Source organism: Taudactylus pleione, unplaced genomic scaffold, assembly GCF_031769625.1.
Source record: "Taudactylus pleione unplaced genomic scaffold, aTauple2 ptg000467l, whole genome shotgun sequence".
Lineage (NCBI taxonomy): Eukaryota > Metazoa > Chordata > Amphibia > Anura > Myobatrachidae > Taudactylus > Taudactylus pleione.
This window is the reverse complement of record NW_028284869.1, coordinates 828,707-846,895: the sequence shown is the minus strand read 5'-3', so window position 1 is coordinate 846,895 and position 18,189 is coordinate 828,707. Positions and strand designations below refer to the sequence as shown.

Sequence of the window (18,189 nt, the reverse complement as noted above, 5' to 3'; positions counted from 1 at the left end):
GGAAAAGAGAATTTGAATCAAATGTTAAAGCAGATAATAGGAAAATATATTTAATAGCCTAATTTACATAAGACTATTCAGAGTTGGATATTTTTAAGATGCCATAAATCTAGTATTCTGTGAATGACAAAGCCATGACTCTGTCCATACCCCATAAGTGCTACACATACCAAGAAAGCTTCCCATTTGTTGAAAGGGCATTTCTTGGTCAGTGTATTCCTGATTTCTTCAAAACAAGAAACATTCTCTAAGGAGCTTATGATCTTAAAAAATGAAAAGAATACACTGTTAATCCAGTAATTGACTGCAATGCACTTCTTTTGATGATGGAAAATATTAATACAATGCACAAAATAGGTTTAAAATGTAAATGAATAAATAAACATGATGTCCACTGAAGTCCACTTTTTGGCACTTTTGGAAAAGAGAATTTGAATCACATGCTAAAGCAGATAATAGGAAAATATATTTAATAGCCTAATTTACATAAGACTATTCAGAGCTGGATATTTTTAAGATGCCATAAATCTAGTATTCTCTGAATGACAAAGCCTTGACTCTGTCCATATCCCATAAGTGCTACACATACCAACAAAGCTTCCCATTTGTTGAAAGGGCATTTCTTGGTCAGTGTATTCCTGATTTCTTCAAAACAAGAAACATTCTCTAAGGAGCTTATGATCTTAAAAAATGAAAAGAATACACAAGAAAAATCATGCGTTGGCCAGTGCTACACATACCAACAAAGCTTCCCGTTTTTTGAAAGGGCATTTCTTGGTCAGTGTATTCCTAATTCCTTCTAAACAAGAATAATTCTCTAAGGAGTTTATGATCTTAAAAATTGAATACAAACTATGCGTTGGCCGGGAATCGAAGCCGGGTCAACTGCTTGGAAGGCAGCTATGCTCACCACTATACCACCAACGCTTCCTGGTTTTCAAAAGGGCATTTGTTAGTCAAATCTGTAAGCCACAACACCTGATTGTATGATTTCAATGCTCTACACTCTTAATCCATTAATTGACTGCAATGCACTTCTTTTGATGATGGAAAATATTAATACAATGCACAAATTAGGTTAAAAATGCAAATGAATAAATAAACATGATGTCCACTGAAGTCCACTTTTTGGCACTTTTGGAAAAGAGAATTTGAATCACATGTTAAAGCAGATAATAGGAAAATATATTTAATAGCCTAATTTACATAAGACTATTCAGAGTTGGATATTTTTAAGATGCCATAAATCTAGTATTCTGTGAATGACAAAGCCATGACTCTGTCCATACCCCATAAGTGCTACACATACCAAGAAAGCTTCCCATTTGTTGAAAGGGCATTTCTTGGTCAGTGTATTCCTGATTTCTTCAAAACAAGAAACATTCTCTAAGGAGCTTATGATCTTAAAAAATGAAAAGAATACACTGTTAATCCAGTAATTGACTGCAATGCACTTCTTTTGATGATGGAAAATATTAATACAATGCACAAAATAGGTTTAAAATGTAAATGAATAAATAAACATGATGTCCACTGAAGTCCACTTTTTGGCACTTTTGGAAAAGAGAATTTGAATCACATGCTAAAGCAGATAATAGGAAAATATATTTAATAGCCTAATTTACATAAGACTATTCAGAGCTGGATATTTTTAAGATGCCATAAATCTAGTATTCTCTGAATGACAAAGCCATGACTCTGTCCATATCCCATAAGTGCTACACATACCAACAAAGCTTCCCATTTGTTGAAAGGGCATTTCTTGGTCAGTGTATTCCTGATTTCTTCAAAACAAGAAACATTCTCTAAGGAGCTTATGATCTTAAAAAATGAAAAGAATGCACAAGAAAAATCATGCGTTGGCCAGTGCTACACATACCAACAAAGCTTCCCTTTTTTTGAAAGGGCATTTCTTGATCAGTGTATTCCTAATTCCTTCAAAACAAGAATAATTCTCTAAGGAGTTTATGATCTTAAAAATTGAATACAAACTATGCGTTGGCCGGGAATCGAACACGGGTCAACTGCTTGGAAGGCAGCTATGCTCACCACTATACCACCAACGCTTCCTGATTTTCAAAAGGGCATTTGTTAGTCAAATCTGTAAGCCACAACACCTGATTGTATGATTTCAATGCTCTACACTGTTAATCCATTAATTGACTGCAATGCACTTCTTTTGATGATGGAAAATATTAATACAATGCACAAATTAGGTTAAAAATGCAAATGAATAAATAAACATGATGTCCACTGAAGTCCACTTTTTGGCACTTTTGGAAAAGAGAATTTGAATCACATGTTAAAGCAGATAATAGGAAAATATATTTAATAGCCTAATTTACATAAGACTATTCAGAGTTGGATATTTTTAAGATGCCATAAATCTAGTATTCTGTGAATGACAAAGCCATGACTCTGTCCATACCCCATAAGTGCTACACATACCAAGAAAGCTTCCCATTTGTTGAAAGGGCATTTCTTGGTCAGTGTATTCCTGATTTCTTCAAAACAAGAAACATTCTCTAAGGAGCTTATGATCTTAAAAAATGAAAAGAATACACTGTTAATCCAGTAATTGACTGCAATGCACTTCTTTTGATGATGGAAAATATTAATACAATGCACAAAATAGGTTTAAAATGTAAATGAATAAATAAACATGATGTCCACTGAAGTCCACTTTTTGGCACTTTTGGAAAAGAGAATTTGAATCACATGCTAAAGCAGATAATAGGAAAATATATTTAATAGCCTAATTTACATAAGACTATTCAGAGCTGGATATTTTTAAGATGCCATAAATCTAGTATTCTCTGAATGACAAAGCCATGACTCTGTCCATATCCCATAAGTGCTACACATACCAACAAAGCTTCCCATTTGTTGAAAGGGCATTTCTTGGTCAGTGTATTCCTGATTTCTTCAAAACAAGAAACATTCTCTAAGGAGCTTATGATCTTAAAAAATGAAAAGAATGCACAAGAAAAATCATGCGTTGGCCAGTGCTACACATACCAACAAAGCTTCCCTTTTTTTGAAAGGGCATTTCTTGATCAGTGTATTCCTAATTCCTTCAAAACAAGAATAATTCTCTAAGGAGTTTATGATCTTAAAAATTGAATACAAACTATGCGTTGGCCGGGAATCGAACACGGGTCAACTGCTTGGAAGGCAGCTATGCTCACCACTATACCACCAACGCTTCCGGATTTTCAAAAGGGCATTTGTTAGTCAAATCTGTAAGCCACAACACCTGATTGTATGATTTCAATGCTCTACACTGTTAATCCATTAATTGACTGCAATGCACTTCTTTTGATGATGGAAAATATTAATACAATGCACAAATTAGGTTAAAAATGCAAATGAATAAATAAACATGATGTCCACTGAAGTCCACTTTTTGGCACTTTTGGAAAAGAGAATTTGAATCACATGTTAAAGCAGATAATAGGAAAATATATTTAATAGCCTAATTTACATAAGACTATTCAGAGTTGGATATTTTTAAGATGCCATAAATCTAGTATTCTGTGAATGACAAAGCCATGACTCTGTCCATACCCCATAAGTGCTACACATACCAAGAAAGCTTCCCATTTGTTGAAAGGGCATTTCTTGGTCAGTGTATTCCTGATTTCTTCAAAACAAGAAACATTCTCTAAGGAGCTTATGATCTTAAAAAATGAAAAGAATACACTGTTAATCCAGTAATTGACTGCAATGCACTTCTTTTGATGATGGAAAATATTAATACAATGCACAAAATAGGTTTAAAATGTAAATGAATAAATAAACATGATGTCCACTGAAGTCCACTTTTTGGCACTTTTGGAAAAGAGAATTTGAATCACATGCTAAAGCAGATAATAGGAAAATATATTTAATAGCCTAATTTACATAAGACTATTCAGAGCTGGATATTTTTAAGATGCCATAAATCTAGTATTCTCTGAATGACAAAGCCATGACTCTGTCCATATCCCATAAGTGCTACACATACCAACAAAGCTTCCCATTTGTTGAAAGGGCATTTCTTGGTCAGTGTATTCCTGATTTCTTCAAAACAAGAAACATTCTCTAAGGAGCTTATGATCTTAAAAAATGAAAAGAATGCACAAGAAAAATCATGCGTTGGCCAGTGCTACACATACCAACAAAGCTTCCCTTTTTTTGAAAGGGCATTTCTTGATCAGTGTATTCCTAATTCCTTCAAAACAAGAATAATTCTCTAAGGAGTTTATGATCTTAAAAATTGAATACAAACTATGCGTTGGCCGGGAATCGAACCCGGGTCAACTGCTTGGAAGGCAGCTATGCTCACCACTATACCACCAACGCTTCCTGGTTTTCAAAAGGGCATTTGTTAGTCAAATCTGTAAGCCACAACACCTGATTGTATGATTTCAATGCTCTACACTGTTAATCCATTAATTGACTGCAATGCACTTCTTTTGATGATGGAAAATATTAATACAATGCACAAATTAGGTTAAAAATGCAAATGAATAAATAAACATGATGTACACTGAAGTCCACTTTTTGGCACTTTTGGAAAAGAGAATTTGAATCAAATGTTAAAGCAGATAATAGGAAAATATATTTAATAGCCTAATTTACATAAGACTATTCAGAGTTGGATATTTTTAAGATGCCATAAATCTAGTATTCTGTGAATGACAAAGCCATGACTCTGTCCATACCCCATAAGTGCTACACATACCAAGAAAGCTTCCCATTTGTTGAAAGGGCATTTCTTGGTCAGTGTATTCCTGATTTCTTCAAAACAAGAAACATTCTCTAAGGAGCTTATGATCTTAAAAAATGAAAAGAATACACTGTTAATCCAGTAATTGACTGCAATGCACTTCTTTTGATGATGGAAAATATTAATACAATGCACAAAATAGGTTTAAAATGTAAATGAATAAATAAACATGATGTCCAATGAAGTCCACTTTTTGGCACTTTTGGAAAAGAGAATTTGAATCACATGCTAAAGCAGATAATAGGAAAATATATTTAATAGCCTAATTTACATAAGACTATTCAGAGCTGGATATTTTTAAGATGCCATAAATCTAGTATTCTCTGAATGACAAAGCCTTGACTCTGTCCATATCCCATAAGTGCTACACATACCAACAAAGCTTCCCATTTGTTGAAAGGGCATTTCTTGGTCAGTGTATTCCTGATTTCTTCAAAACAAGAAACATTCTCTAAGGAGCTTATGATCTTAAAAAATGAAAAGAATACACAAGAAAAATCATGCGTTGGCCAGTGCTACACATACCAACAAAGCTTCCCGTTTTTTGAAAGGGCATTTCTTGGTCAGTGTATTCCTAATTCCTTCTAAACAAGAATAATTCTCTAAGGAGTTTATGATCTTAAAAATTGAATACAAACTATGCGTTGGCCGGGAATCGAAGCCGGGTCAACTGCTTGGAAGGCAGCTATGCTCACCACTATACCACCAACGCTTCCTGATTTTCAAAAGGGCATTTGTTAGTCAAATCTGTAAGCCACAACACCTGATTGTATGATTTCAATGCTCTACACTGTTAATCCATTAATTGACTGCAATGCACTTCTTTTGATGATGGAAAATATTAATACAATGCACAAATTAGGTTAAAAATGCAAATGAATAAATAAACATGATGTCCACTGAAGTCCACTTTTTGGCACTTTTGGAAAAGAGAATTTGAATCACATGTTAAAGCAGATAATAGGAAAATATATTTAATAGCCTAATTTACATAAGACTATTCAGAGTTGGATATTTTTAAGATGCCATAAATCTAGTATTCTGTGAATGACAAAGCCATGACTCTGTCCATACCCCATAAGTGCTACACATACCAAGAAAGCTTCCCATTTGTTGAAAGGGCATTTCTTGGTCAGTGTATTCCTGATTTCTTCAAAACAAGAAACATTCTCTAAGGAGCTTATGATCTTAAAAAATGAAAAGAATACACTGTTAATCCAGTAATTGACTGCAATGCACTTCTTTTGATGATGGAAAATATTAATACAATGCACAAAATAGGTTTAAAATGTAAATGAATAAATAAACATGATGTCCACTGAAGTCCACTTTTTGGCACTTTTGGAAAAGAGAATTTGAATCACATGCTAAAGCAGATAATAGGAAAATATATTTAATAGCCTAATTTACATAAGACTATTCAGAGCTGGATATTTTTAAGATGCCATAAATCTAGTATTCTCTGAATGACAAAGCCTTGACTCTGTCCATATCCCATAAGTGCTACACATACCAACAAAGCTTCCCATTTGTTGAAAGGGCATTTCTTGGTCAGTGTATTCCTGATTTCTTCAAAACAAGAAACATTCTCTAAGGAGCTTATGATCTTAAAAAATGAAAAGAATACACAAGAAAAATCATGCGTTGGCCAGTGCTACACATACCAACAAAGCTTCCCGTTTTTTGAAAGGGCATTTCTTGGTCAGTGTATTCCTAATTCCTTCTAAACAAGAATAATTCTCTAAGGAGTTTATGATCTTAAAAATTGAATACAAACTATGCGTTGGCCGGGAATCGAAGCCGGGTCAACTGCTTGGAAGGCAGCTATGCTCACCACTATACCACCAACGCTTCCTGGTTTTCAAAAGGGCATTTGTTAGTCAAATCTGTAAGCCACAACACCTGATTGTATGATTTCAATGCTCTACACTGTTAATCCATTAATTGACTGCAATGCACTTCTTTTGATGATGGAAAATATTAATACAATGCACAAATTAGGTTAAAAATGCAAATGAATAAATAAACATGATGTCCACTGAAGTCCACTTTTTGGCACTTTTGGAAAAGAGAATTTGAATCACATGTTAAAGCAGGTAATAGGAAAATATATTTAATAGCCTAATTTACATAAGACTATTCAGAGTTGGATATTTTTAAGATGCCATAAATCTAGTATTCTGTGAATGACAAAGCCATGACTCTGTCCATACCCCATAAGTGCTACACATACCAAGAAAGCTTCCCATTTGTTGAAAGGGCATTTCTTGGTCAGTGTATTCCTGATTTCTTCAAAACAAGAAACATTCTCTAAGGAGCTTATGATCTTAAAAAATGAAAAGAATACACTGTTAATCCAGTAATTGACTGCAATGCACTTCTTTTGATGATGGAAAATATTAATACAATGCACAAAATAGGTTTAAAATGTAAATGAATAAATAAACATGATGTCCACTGAAGTCCACTTTTTGGCACTTTTGGAAAAGAGAATTTGAATCACATGCTAAAGCAGATAATAGGAAAATATATTTAATAGCCTAATTTACATAAGACTATTCAGAGCTGGATATTTTTAAGATGCCATAAATCTAGTATTCTCTGAATGACAAAGCCATGACTCTGTCCATATCCCATAAGTGCTACACATACCAACAAAGCTTCCCATTTGTTGAAAGGGCATTTCTTGGTCAGTGTATTCCTGATTTCTTCAAAACAAGAAACATTCTCTAAGGAGCTTATGATCTTAAAAAATGAAAAGAATACACAAGAAAAATCATGCGTTGGCCAGTGCTACACATACCAACAAAGCTTCCCGTTTTTTGAAAGGGCATTTCTTGGTCAGTGTATTCCTAATTCCTTCTAAACAAGAATAATTCTCTAAGGAGTTTATGATCTTAAAAATTGAATACAAACTATGCGTTGGCCGGGAATCGAAGCCGGGTCAACTGCTTGGAAGGCAGCTATGCTCACCACTATACCACCAACGCTTCCTGGTTTTCAAAAGGGCATTTGTTAGTCAAATCTGTAAGCCACAACACCTGATTGTATGATTTCAATGCTCTACACTGTTAATCCATTAATTGACTGCAATGCACTTCTTTTGATGATGGAAAATATTAATACAATGCACAAATTAGGTTAAAAATGCAAATGAATAAATAAACATGATGTCCACTGAAGTCCACTTTTTGGCACTTTTGGAAAAGAGAATTTGAATCACATGTTAAAGCAGGTAATAGGAAAATATATTTAATAGCCTAATTTACATAAGACTATTCAGAGTTGGATATTTTTAAGATGCCATAAATCTAGTATTCTGTGAATGACAAAGCCATGACTCTGTCCATACCCCATAAGTGCTACACATACCAAGAAAGCTTCCCATTTGTTGAAAGGGCATTTCTTGGTCAGTGTATTCCTGATTTCTTCAAAACAAGAAACATTCTCTAAGGAGCTTATGATCTTAAAAAATGAAAAGAATACACTGTTAATCCAGTAATTGACTGCAATGCACTTCTTTTGATGATGGAAAATATTAATACAATGCACAAAATAGGTTTAAAATGTAAATGAATAAATAAACATGATGTCCACTGAAGTCCACTTTTTGGCACTTTTGGAAAAGAGAATTTGAATCACATGCTAAAGCAGATAATAGGAAAATATATTTAATAGCCTAATTTACATAAGACTATTCAGAGCTGGATATTTTTAAGATGCCATAAATCTAGTATTCTCTGAATGACAAAGCCATGACTCTGTCCATATCCCATAAGTGCTACACATACCAACAAAGCTTCCCATTTGTTGAAAGGGCATTTCTTGGTCAGTGTATTCCTGATTTCTTCAAAACAAGAAACATTCTCTAAGGAGCTTATGATCTTAAAAAATGAAAAGAATGCACAAGAAAAATCATGCGTTGGCCAGTGCTACACATACCAACAAAGCTTCCCTTTTTTTGAAAGGGCATTTCTTGATCAGTGTATTCCTAATTCCTTCAAAACAAGAATAATTCTCTAAGGAGTTTATGATCTTAAAAATTGAATACAAACTATGCGTTGGCCGGGAATCGAACCCGGGTCAACTGCTTGGAAGGCAGCTATGCTCACCACTATACCACCAACGCTTCCTGGTTTTCAAAAGGGCATTTGTTAGTCAAATCTGTAAGCCACAACACCTGATTGTATGATTTCAATGCTCTACACTGTTAATCCATTAATTGACTGCAATGCACTTCTTTTGATGATGGAAAATATTAATACAATGCACAAATTAGGTTAAAAATGCAAATGAATAAATAAACATGATGTACACTGAAGTCCACTTTTTGGCACTTTTGGAAAAGAGAATTTGAATCAAATGTTAAAGCAGATAATAGGAAAATATATTTAATAGCCTAATTTACATAAGACTATTCAGAGTTGGATATTTTTAAGATGCCATAAATCTAGTATTCTGTGAATGACAAAGCCATGACTCTGTCCATACCCCATAAGTGCTACACATACCAAGAAAGCTTCCCATTTGTTGAAAGGGCATTTCTTGGTCAGTGTATTCCTGATTTCTTCAAAACAAGAAACATTCTCTAAGGAGCTTATGATCTTAAAAAATGAAAAGAATACACTGTTAATCCAGTAATTGACTGCAATGCACTTCTTTTGATGATGGAAAATATTAATACAATGCACAAAATAGGTTTAAAATGTAAATGAATAAATAAACATGATGTCCAATGAAGTCCACTTTTTGGCACTTTTGGAAAAGAGAATTTGAATCACATGCTAAAGCAGATAATAGGAAAATATATTTAATAGCCTAATTTACATAAGACTATTCAGAGCTGGATATTTTTAAGATGCCATAAATCTAGTATTCTCTGAATGACAAAGCCTTGACTCTGTCCATATCCCATAAGTGCTACACATACCAACAAAGCTTCCCATTTGTTGAAAGGGCATTTCTTGGTCAGTGTATTCCTGATTTCTTCAAAACAAGAAACATTCTCTAAGGAGCTTATGATCTTAAAAAATGAAAAGAATACACAAGAAAAATCATGCGTTGGCCAGTGCTACACATACCAACAAAGCTTCCCGTTTTTTGAAAGGGCATTTCTTGGTCAGTGTATTCCTAATTCCTTCTAAACAAGAATAATTCTCTAAGGAGTTTATGATCTTAAAAATTGAATACAAACTATGCGTTGGCCGGGAATCGAAGCCGGGTCAACTGCTTGGAAGGCAGCTATGCTCACCACTATACCACCAACGCTTCCTGATTTTCAAAAGGGCATTTGTTAGTCAAATCTGTAAGCCACAACACCTGATTGTATGATTTCAATGCTCTACACTGTTAATCCATTAATTGACTGCAATGCACTTCTTTTGATGATGGAAAATATTAATACAATGCACAAATTAGGTTAAAAATGCAAATGAATAAATAAACATGATGTCCACTGAAGTCCACTTTTTGGCACTTTTGGAAAAGAGAATTTGAATCACATGTTAAAGCAGATAATAGGAAAATATATTTAATAGCCTAATTTACATAAGACTATTCAGAGTTGGATATTTTTAAGATGCCATAAATCTAGTATTCTGTGAATGACAAAGCCATGACTCTGTCCATACCCCATAAGTGCTACACATACCAAGAAAGCTTCCCATTTGTTGAAAGGGCATTTCTTGGTCAGTGTATTCCTGATTTCTTCAAAACAAGAAACATTCTCTAAGGAGCTTATGATCTTAAAAAATGAAAAGAATACACTGTTAATCCAGTAATTGACTGCAATGCACTTCTTTTGATGATGGAAAATATTAATACAATGCACAAAATAGGTTTAAAATGTAAATGAATAAATAAACATGATGTCCACTGAAGTCCACTTTTTGGCACTTTTGGAAAAGAGAATTTGAATCACATGCTAAAGCAGATAATAGGAAAATATATTTAATAGCCTAATTTACATAAGACTATTCAGAGCTGGATATTTTTAAGATGCCATAAATCTAGTATTCTCTGAATGACAAAGCCTTGACTCTGTCCATATCCCATAAGTGCTACACATACCAACAAAGCTTCCCATTTGTTGAAAGGGCATTTCTTGGTCAGTGTATTCCTGATTTCTTCAAAACAAGAAACATTCTCTAAGGAGCTTATGATCTTAAAAAATGAAAAGAATACACAAGAAAAATCATGCGTTGGCCAGTGCTACACATACCAACAAAGCTTCCCGTTTTTTGAAAGGGCATTTCTTGGTCAGTGTATTCCTAATTCCTTCTAAACAAGAATAATTCTCTAAGGAGTTTATGATCTTAAAAATTGAATACAAACTATGCGTTGGCCGGGAATCGAAGCCGGGTCAACTGCTTGGAAGGCAGCTATGCTCACCACTATACCACCAACGCTTCCTGGTTTTCAAAAGGGCATTTGTTAGTCAAATCTGTAAGCCACAACACCTGATTGTATGATTTCAATGCTCTACACTGTTAATCCATTAATTGACTGCAATGCACTTCTTTTGATGATGGAAAATATTAATACAATGCACAAATTAGGTTAAAAATGCAAATGAATAAATAAACATGATGTCCACTGAAGTCCACTTTTTGGCACTTTTGGAAAAGAGAATTTGAATCACATGTTAAAGCAGGTAATAGGAAAATATATTTAATAGCCTAATTTACATAAGACTATTCAGAGTTGGATATTTTTAAGATGCCATAAATCTAGTATTCTGTGAATGACAAAGCCATGACTCTGTCCATACCCCATAAGTGCTACACATACCAAGAAAGCTTCCCATTTGTTGAAAGGGCATTTCTTGGTCAGTGTATTCCTGATTTCTTCAAAACAAGAAACATTCTCTAAGGAGCTTATGATCTTAAAAAATGAAAAGAATACACTGTTAATCCAGTAATTGACTGCAATGCACTTCTTTTGATGATGGAAAATATTAATACAATGCACAAAATAGGTTTAAAATGTAAATGAATAAATAAACATGATGTCCACTGAAGTCCACTTTTTGGCACTTTTGGAAAAGAGAATTTGAATCACATGCTAAAGCAGATAATAGGAAAATATATTTAATAGCCTAATTTACATAAGACTATTCAGAGCTGGATATTTTTAAGATGCCATAAATCTAGTATTCTCTGAATGACAAAGCCATGACTCTGTCCATATCCCATAAGTGCTACACATACCAACAAAGCTTCCCATTTGTTGAAAGGGCATTTCTTGGTCAGTGTATTCCTGATTTCTTCAAAACAAGAAACATTCTCTAAGGAGCTTATGATCTTAAAAAATGAAAAGAATACACAAGAAAAATCATGCGTTGGCCAGTGCTACACATACCAACAAAGCTTCCCGTTTTTTGAAAGGGCATTTCTTGGTCAGTGTATTCCTAATTCCTTCTAAACAAGAATAATTCTCTAAGGAGTTTATGATCTTAAAAATTGAATACAAACTATGCGTTGGCCGGGAATCGAAGCCGGGTCAACTGCTTGGAAGGCAGCTATGCTCACCACTATACCACCAACGCTTCCTGGTTTTCAAAAGGGCATTTGTTAGTCAAATCTGTAAGCCACAACACCTGATTGTATGATTTCAATGCTCTACACTGTTAATCCATTAATTGACTGCAATGCACTTCTTTTGATGATGGAAAATATTAATACAATGCACAAATTAGGTTAAAAATGCAAATGAATAAATAAACATGATGTCCACTGAAGTCCACTTTTTGGCACTTTTGGAAAAGAGAATTTGAATCACATGTTAAAGCAGGTAATAGGAAAATATATTTAATAGCCTAATTTACATAAGACTATTCAGAGTTGGATATTTTTAAGATGCCATAAATCTAGTATTCTGTGAATGACAAAGCCATGACTCTGTCCATACCCCATAAGTGCTACACATACCAAGAAAGCTTCCCATTTGTTGAAAGGGCATTTCTTGGTCAGTGTATTCCTGATTTCTTCAAAACAAGAAACATTCTCTAAGGAGCTTATGATCTTAAAAAATGAAAAGAATACACTGTTAATCCAGTAATTGACTGCAATGCACTTCTTTTGATGATGGAAAATATTAATACAATGCACAAAATAGGTTTAAAATGTAAATGAATAAATAAACATGATGTCCACTGAAGTCCACTTTTTGGCACTTTTGGAAAAGAGAATTTGAATCACATGCTAAAGCAGATAATAGGAAAATATATTTAATAGCCTAATTTACATAAGACTATTCAGAGCTGGATATTTTTAAGATGCCATAAATCTAGTATTCTCTGAATGACAAAGCCATGACTCTGTCCATATCCCATAAGTGCTACACATACCAACAAAGCTTCCCATTTGTTGAAAGGGCATTTCTTGGTCAGTGTATTCCTGATTTCTTCAAAACAAGAAACATTCTCTAAGGAGCTTATGATCTTAAAAAATGAAAAGAATGCACAAGAAAAACCATGCGTTGGCCAGTGCTACACATACCAACAAAGCTTCCCTTTTTTTGAAAGGGCATTTCTTGATCAGTGTATTCCTAATTCCTTCAAAACAAGAATAATTCTCTAAGGAGTTTATGATCTTAAAAATTGAATACAAACTATGCGTTGGCCGGGAATCGAACCCGGGTCAACTGCTTGGAAGGCAGCTATGCTCACCACTATACCACCAACGCTTCCTGGTTTTCAAAAGGGCATTTGTTAGTCAAATCTGTAAGCCACAACACCTGATTGTATGATTTCAATGCTCTACACTGTTAATCCATTAATTGACTGCAATGCACTTCTTTTGATGATGGAAAATATTAATACAATGCACAAATTAGGTTAAAAATGCAAATGAATAAATAAACATGATGTACACTGAAGTCCACTTTTTGGCACTTTTGGAAAAGAGAATTTGAATCAAATGTTAAAGCAGATAATAGGAAAATATATTTAATAGCCTAATTTACATAAGACTATTCAGAGTTGGATATTTTTAAGATGCCATAAATCTAGTATTCTGTGAATGACAAAGCCATGACTCTGTCCATACCCCATAAGTGCTACACATACCAAGAAAGCTTCCCATTTGTTGAAAGGGCATTTCTTGGTCAGTGTATTCCTGATTTCTTCAAAACAAGAAACATTCTCTAAGGAGCTTATGATCTTAAAAAATGAAAAGAATACACTGTTAATCCAGTAATTGACTGCAATGCACTTCTTTTGATGATGGAAAATATTAATACAATGCACAAAATAGGTTTAAAATGTAAATGAATAAATAAACATGATGTCCACTGAAGTCCACTTTTTGGCACTTTTGGAAAAGAGAATTTGAATCACATGCTAAAGCAGATAATAGGAAAATATATTTAATAGCCTAATTTACATAAGACTATTCAGAGCTGGATATTTTTAAGATGCCATAAATCTAGTATTCTCTGAATGACAAAGCCTTGACTCTGTCCATATCCCATAAGTGCTACACATACCAACAAAGCTTCCCATTTGTTGAAAGGGCATTTCTTGGTCAGTGTATTCCTGATTTCTTCAAAACAAGAAACATTCTCTAAGGAGCTTATGATCTTAAAAAATGAAAAGAATACACAAGAAAAATCATGCGTTGGCCAGTGCTACACATACCAACAAAGCTTCCCGTTTTTTGAAAGGGCATTTCTTGGTCAGTGTATTCCTAATTCCTTCTAAACAAGAATAATTCTCTAAGGAGTTTATGATCTTAAAAATTGAATACAAACTATGCGTTGGCCGGGAATCGAAGCCGGGTCAACTGCTTGGAAGGCAGCTATGCTCACCACTATACCACCAACGCTTCCTGGTTTTCAAAAGGGCATTTGTTAGTCAAATCTGTAAGCCACAACACCTGATTGTATGATTTCAATGCTCTACACTCTTAATCCATTAATTGACTGCAATGCACTTCTTTTGATGATGGAAAATATTAATACAATGCACAAATTAGGTTAAAAATGCAAATGAATAAATAAACATGATGTCCACTGAAGTCCACTTTTTGGCACTTTTGGAAAAGAGAATTTGAATCAAATGTTAAAGCAGATAATAGGAAAATATATTTAATAGCCTAATTTACATAAGACTATTCAGAGTTGGATATTTTTAAGATGCCATAAATCTAGTATTCTGTGAATGACAAAGCCATGACTCTGTCCATACCCCATAAGTGCTACACATACCAAGAAAGCTTCCCATTTGTTGAAAGGGCATTTCTTGGTCAGTGTATTCCTGATTTCTTCAAAACAAGAAACATTCTCTAAGGAGCTTATGATCTTAAAAAATGAAAAGAATACACTGTTAATCCAGTAATTGACTGCAATGCACTTCTTTTGATGATGGAAAATATTAATACAATGCACAAAATAGGTTTAAAATGTAAATGAATAAATAAACATGATGTCCAATGAAGTCCACTTTTTGGCACTTTTGGAAAAGAGAATTTGAATCACATGCTAAAGCAGATAATAGGAAAATATATTTAATAGCCTAATTTACATAAGACTATTCAGAGCTGGATATTTTTAAGATGCCATAAATCTAGTATTCTCTGAATGACAAAGCCTTGACTCTGTCCATATCCCATAAGTGCTACACATACCAACAAAGCTTCCCATTTGTTGAAAGGGCATTTCTTGGTCAGTGTATTCCTGATTTCTTCAAAACAAGAAACATTCTCTAAGGAGCTTATGATCTTAAAAAATGAAAAGAATACACAAGAAAAATCATGCGTTGGCCAGTGCTACACATACCAACAAAGCTTCCCGTTTTTTGAAAGGGCATTTCTTGGTCAGTGTATTCCTAATTCCTTCTAAACAAGAATAATTCTCTAAGGAGTTTATGATCTTAAAAATTGAATACAAACTATGCGTTGGCCGGGAATCGAAGCCGGGTCAACTGCTTGGAAGGCAGCTATGCTCACCACTATACCACCAACGCTTCCTGATTTTCAAAAGGGCATTTGTTAGTCAAATCTGTAAGCCACAACACCTGATTGTATGATTTCAATGCTCTACACTGTTAATCCATTAATTGACTGCAATGCACTTCTTTTGATGATGGAAAATATTAATACAATGCACAAATTAGGTTAAAAATGCAAATGAATAAATAAACATGATGTCCACTGAAGTCCACTTTTTGGCACTTTTGGAAAAGAGAATTTGAATCACATGTTAAAGCAGATAATAGGAAAATATATTTAATAGCCTAATTTACATAAGACTATTCAGAGTTGGATATTTTTAAGATGCCATAAATCTAGTATTCTGTGAATGACAAAGCCATGACTCTGTCCATACCCCATAAGTGCTACACATACCAAGAAAGCTTCCCATTTGTTGAAAGGGCATTTCTTGGTCAGTGTATTCCTGATTTCTTCAAAACAAGAAACATTCTCTAAGGAGCTTATGATCTTAAAAAATGAAAAGAATACACTGTTAATCCAGTAATTGACTGCAATGCACTTCTTTTGATGATGGAAAATATTAATACAATGCACAAAATAGGTTTAAAATGTAAATGAATAAATAAACATGATGTCCAATGAAGTCCACTTTTTGGCACTTTTGGAAAAGAGAATTTGAATCACATGCTAAAGCAGATAATAGGAAAATATATTTAATAGCCTAATTTACATAAGACTATTCAGAGCTGGATATTTTTAAGATGCCATAAATCTAGTATTCTCTGAATGACAAAGCCTTGACTCTGTCCATATCCCATAAGTGCTACACATACCAACAAAGCTTCCCATTTGTTGAAAGGGCATTTCTTGGTCAGTGTATTCCTGATTTCTTCAAAACAAGAAACATTCTCTAAGGAGCTTATGATCTTAAAAAATGAAAAGAATACACAAGAAAAATCATGCGTTGGCCAGTGCTACACATACCAACAAAGCTTCCCGTTTTTTGAAAGGGCATTTCTTGGTCAGTGTATTCCTAATTCCTTCTAAACAAGAATAATTCTCTAAGGAGTTTATGATCTTAAAAATTGAATACAAACTATGCGTTGGCCGGGAATCGAAGCCGGGTCAACTGCTTGGAAGGCAGCTATGCTCACCACTATACCACCAACGCTTCCTGGTTTTCAAAAGGGCATTTGTTAGTCAAATCTGTAAGCCACAACACCTGATTGTATGATTTCAATGCTCTACACTGTTAATCCATTAATTGACTGCAATGCACTTCTTTTGATGATGGAAAATATTAATACAATGCACAAATTAGGTTAAAAATGCAAATGAATAAATAAACATGATGTCCACTGAAGTCCACTTTTTGGCACTTTTGGAAAAGAGAATTTGAATCACATGTTAAAGCAGGTAATAGGAAAATATATTTAATAGCCTAATTTACATAAGACTATTCAGAGTTGGATATTTTTAAGATGCCATAAATCTAGTATTCTGTGAATGACAAAGCCATGACTCTGTCCATACCCCATAAGTGCTACACATACCAAGAAAGCTTCCCATTTGTTGAAAGGGCATTTCTTGGTCAGTGTATTCCTGATTTCTTCAAAACAAGAAACATTCTCTAAGGAGCTTATGATCTTAAAAAATGAAAAGAATACACTGTTAATCCAGTAATTGACTGCAATGCACTTCTTTTGATGATGGAAAATATTAATACAATGCACAAAATAGGTTTAAAATGTAAATGAATAAATAAACATGATGTCCACTGAAGTCCACTTTTTGGCACTTTTGGAAAAGAGAATTTGAATCACATGCTAAAGCAGATAATAGGAAAATATATTTAATAGCCTAATTTACATAAGACTATTCAGAGCTGGATATTTTTAAGATGCCATAAATCTAGTATTCTCTGAATGACAAAGCCATGACTCTGTCCATATCCCATAAGTGCTACACATACCAACAAAGCTTCCCATTTGTTGAAAGGGCATTTCTTGGTCAGTGTATTCCTGATTTCTTCAAAACAAGAAACATTCTCTAAGGAGCTTATGATCTTAAAAAATGAAAAGAATACACAAGAAAAATCATGCGTTGGCCAGTGCTACACATACCAACAAAGCTTCCCGTTTTTTGAAAGGGCATTTCTTGGTCAGTGTATTCCTAATTCCTTCTAAACAAGAATAATTCTCTAAGGAGTTTATGATCTTAAAAATTGAATACAAACTATGCGTTGGCCGGGAATCGAAGCCGGGTCAACTGCTTGGAAGGCAGCTATGCTCACCACTATACCACCAACGCTTCCTGGTTTTCAAAAGGGCATTTGTTAGTCAAATCTGTAAGCCACAACACCTGATTGTATGATTTCAATGCTCTACACTGTTAATCCATTAATTGACTGCAATGCACTTCTTTTGATGATGGAAAATATTAATACAATGCACAAATTAGGTTAAAAATGCAAATGAATAAATAAAC

At 34.0% G+C, this 18,189-nt stretch overlaps 16 non-coding genes across 16 annotated transcripts; all 16 read right to left on the bottom strand.

The window, feature by feature from the left end:
• Positions 1 to 855: 855 nt before the first annotated feature.
• TRNAG-UCC (transfer RNA glycine (anticodon UCC)) lies at positions 856 to 927 on the bottom strand. The gene has a single exon. It is a non-coding gene; the product is annotated as a tRNA-Gly (tRNA).
• Positions 928 to 1,994: 1,067 nt separating this feature from the next.
• On the bottom strand, positions 1,995 to 2,066 carry TRNAG-UCC (transfer RNA glycine (anticodon UCC)). Its single transcript has one exon. It is a non-coding gene; the product is annotated as a tRNA-Gly (tRNA).
• Positions 2,067 to 3,133: 1,067 nt separating this feature from the next.
• Positions 3,134 to 3,205, bottom strand: TRNAG-UCC (transfer RNA glycine (anticodon UCC)). Its single transcript has one exon. It is a non-coding gene; the product is annotated as a tRNA-Gly (tRNA).
• Positions 3,206 to 4,272: 1,067 nt separating this feature from the next.
• On the bottom strand, positions 4,273 to 4,344 carry TRNAG-UCC (transfer RNA glycine (anticodon UCC)). Its single transcript has one exon. It is a non-coding gene; the product is annotated as a tRNA-Gly (tRNA).
• Positions 4,345 to 5,411: 1,067 nt separating this feature from the next.
• On the bottom strand, positions 5,412 to 5,483 carry TRNAG-UCC (transfer RNA glycine (anticodon UCC)). The gene has a single exon. It is a non-coding gene; the product is annotated as a tRNA-Gly (tRNA).
• A 1,067-nt stretch (positions 5,484 to 6,550) lies between these two features.
• TRNAG-UCC (transfer RNA glycine (anticodon UCC)) lies at positions 6,551 to 6,622 on the bottom strand. The gene has a single exon. It is a non-coding gene; the product is annotated as a tRNA-Gly (tRNA).
• Positions 6,623 to 7,689: 1,067 nt separating this feature from the next.
• On the bottom strand, positions 7,690 to 7,761 carry TRNAG-UCC (transfer RNA glycine (anticodon UCC)). Its single transcript has one exon. It is a non-coding gene; the product is annotated as a tRNA-Gly (tRNA).
• Positions 7,762 to 8,828: 1,067 nt separating this feature from the next.
• On the bottom strand, positions 8,829 to 8,900 carry TRNAG-UCC (transfer RNA glycine (anticodon UCC)). Its single transcript has one exon. It is a non-coding gene; the product is annotated as a tRNA-Gly (tRNA).
• A 1,067-nt stretch (positions 8,901 to 9,967) lies between these two features.
• TRNAG-UCC (transfer RNA glycine (anticodon UCC)) lies at positions 9,968 to 10,039 on the bottom strand. The gene has a single exon. It is a non-coding gene; the product is annotated as a tRNA-Gly (tRNA).
• A 1,067-nt stretch (positions 10,040 to 11,106) lies between these two features.
• TRNAG-UCC (transfer RNA glycine (anticodon UCC)) lies at positions 11,107 to 11,178 on the bottom strand. The gene has a single exon. It is a non-coding gene; the product is annotated as a tRNA-Gly (tRNA).
• Positions 11,179 to 12,245: 1,067 nt separating this feature from the next.
• TRNAG-UCC (transfer RNA glycine (anticodon UCC)) lies at positions 12,246 to 12,317 on the bottom strand. Its single transcript has one exon. It is a non-coding gene; the product is annotated as a tRNA-Gly (tRNA).
• Positions 12,318 to 13,384: 1,067 nt separating this feature from the next.
• TRNAG-UCC (transfer RNA glycine (anticodon UCC)) lies at positions 13,385 to 13,456 on the bottom strand. The gene has a single exon. It is a non-coding gene; the product is annotated as a tRNA-Gly (tRNA).
• A 1,067-nt stretch (positions 13,457 to 14,523) lies between these two features.
• On the bottom strand, positions 14,524 to 14,595 carry TRNAG-UCC (transfer RNA glycine (anticodon UCC)). The gene has a single exon. It is a non-coding gene; the product is annotated as a tRNA-Gly (tRNA).
• Positions 14,596 to 15,662: 1,067 nt separating this feature from the next.
• TRNAG-UCC (transfer RNA glycine (anticodon UCC)) lies at positions 15,663 to 15,734 on the bottom strand. Its single transcript has one exon. It is a non-coding gene; the product is annotated as a tRNA-Gly (tRNA).
• A 1,067-nt stretch (positions 15,735 to 16,801) lies between these two features.
• TRNAG-UCC (transfer RNA glycine (anticodon UCC)) lies at positions 16,802 to 16,873 on the bottom strand. The gene has a single exon. It is a non-coding gene; the product is annotated as a tRNA-Gly (tRNA).
• A 1,067-nt stretch (positions 16,874 to 17,940) lies between these two features.
• TRNAG-UCC (transfer RNA glycine (anticodon UCC)) lies at positions 17,941 to 18,012 on the bottom strand. The gene has a single exon. It is a non-coding gene; the product is annotated as a tRNA-Gly (tRNA).
• Between the last annotated feature and the right edge of the window lie 177 nt (positions 18,013 to 18,189).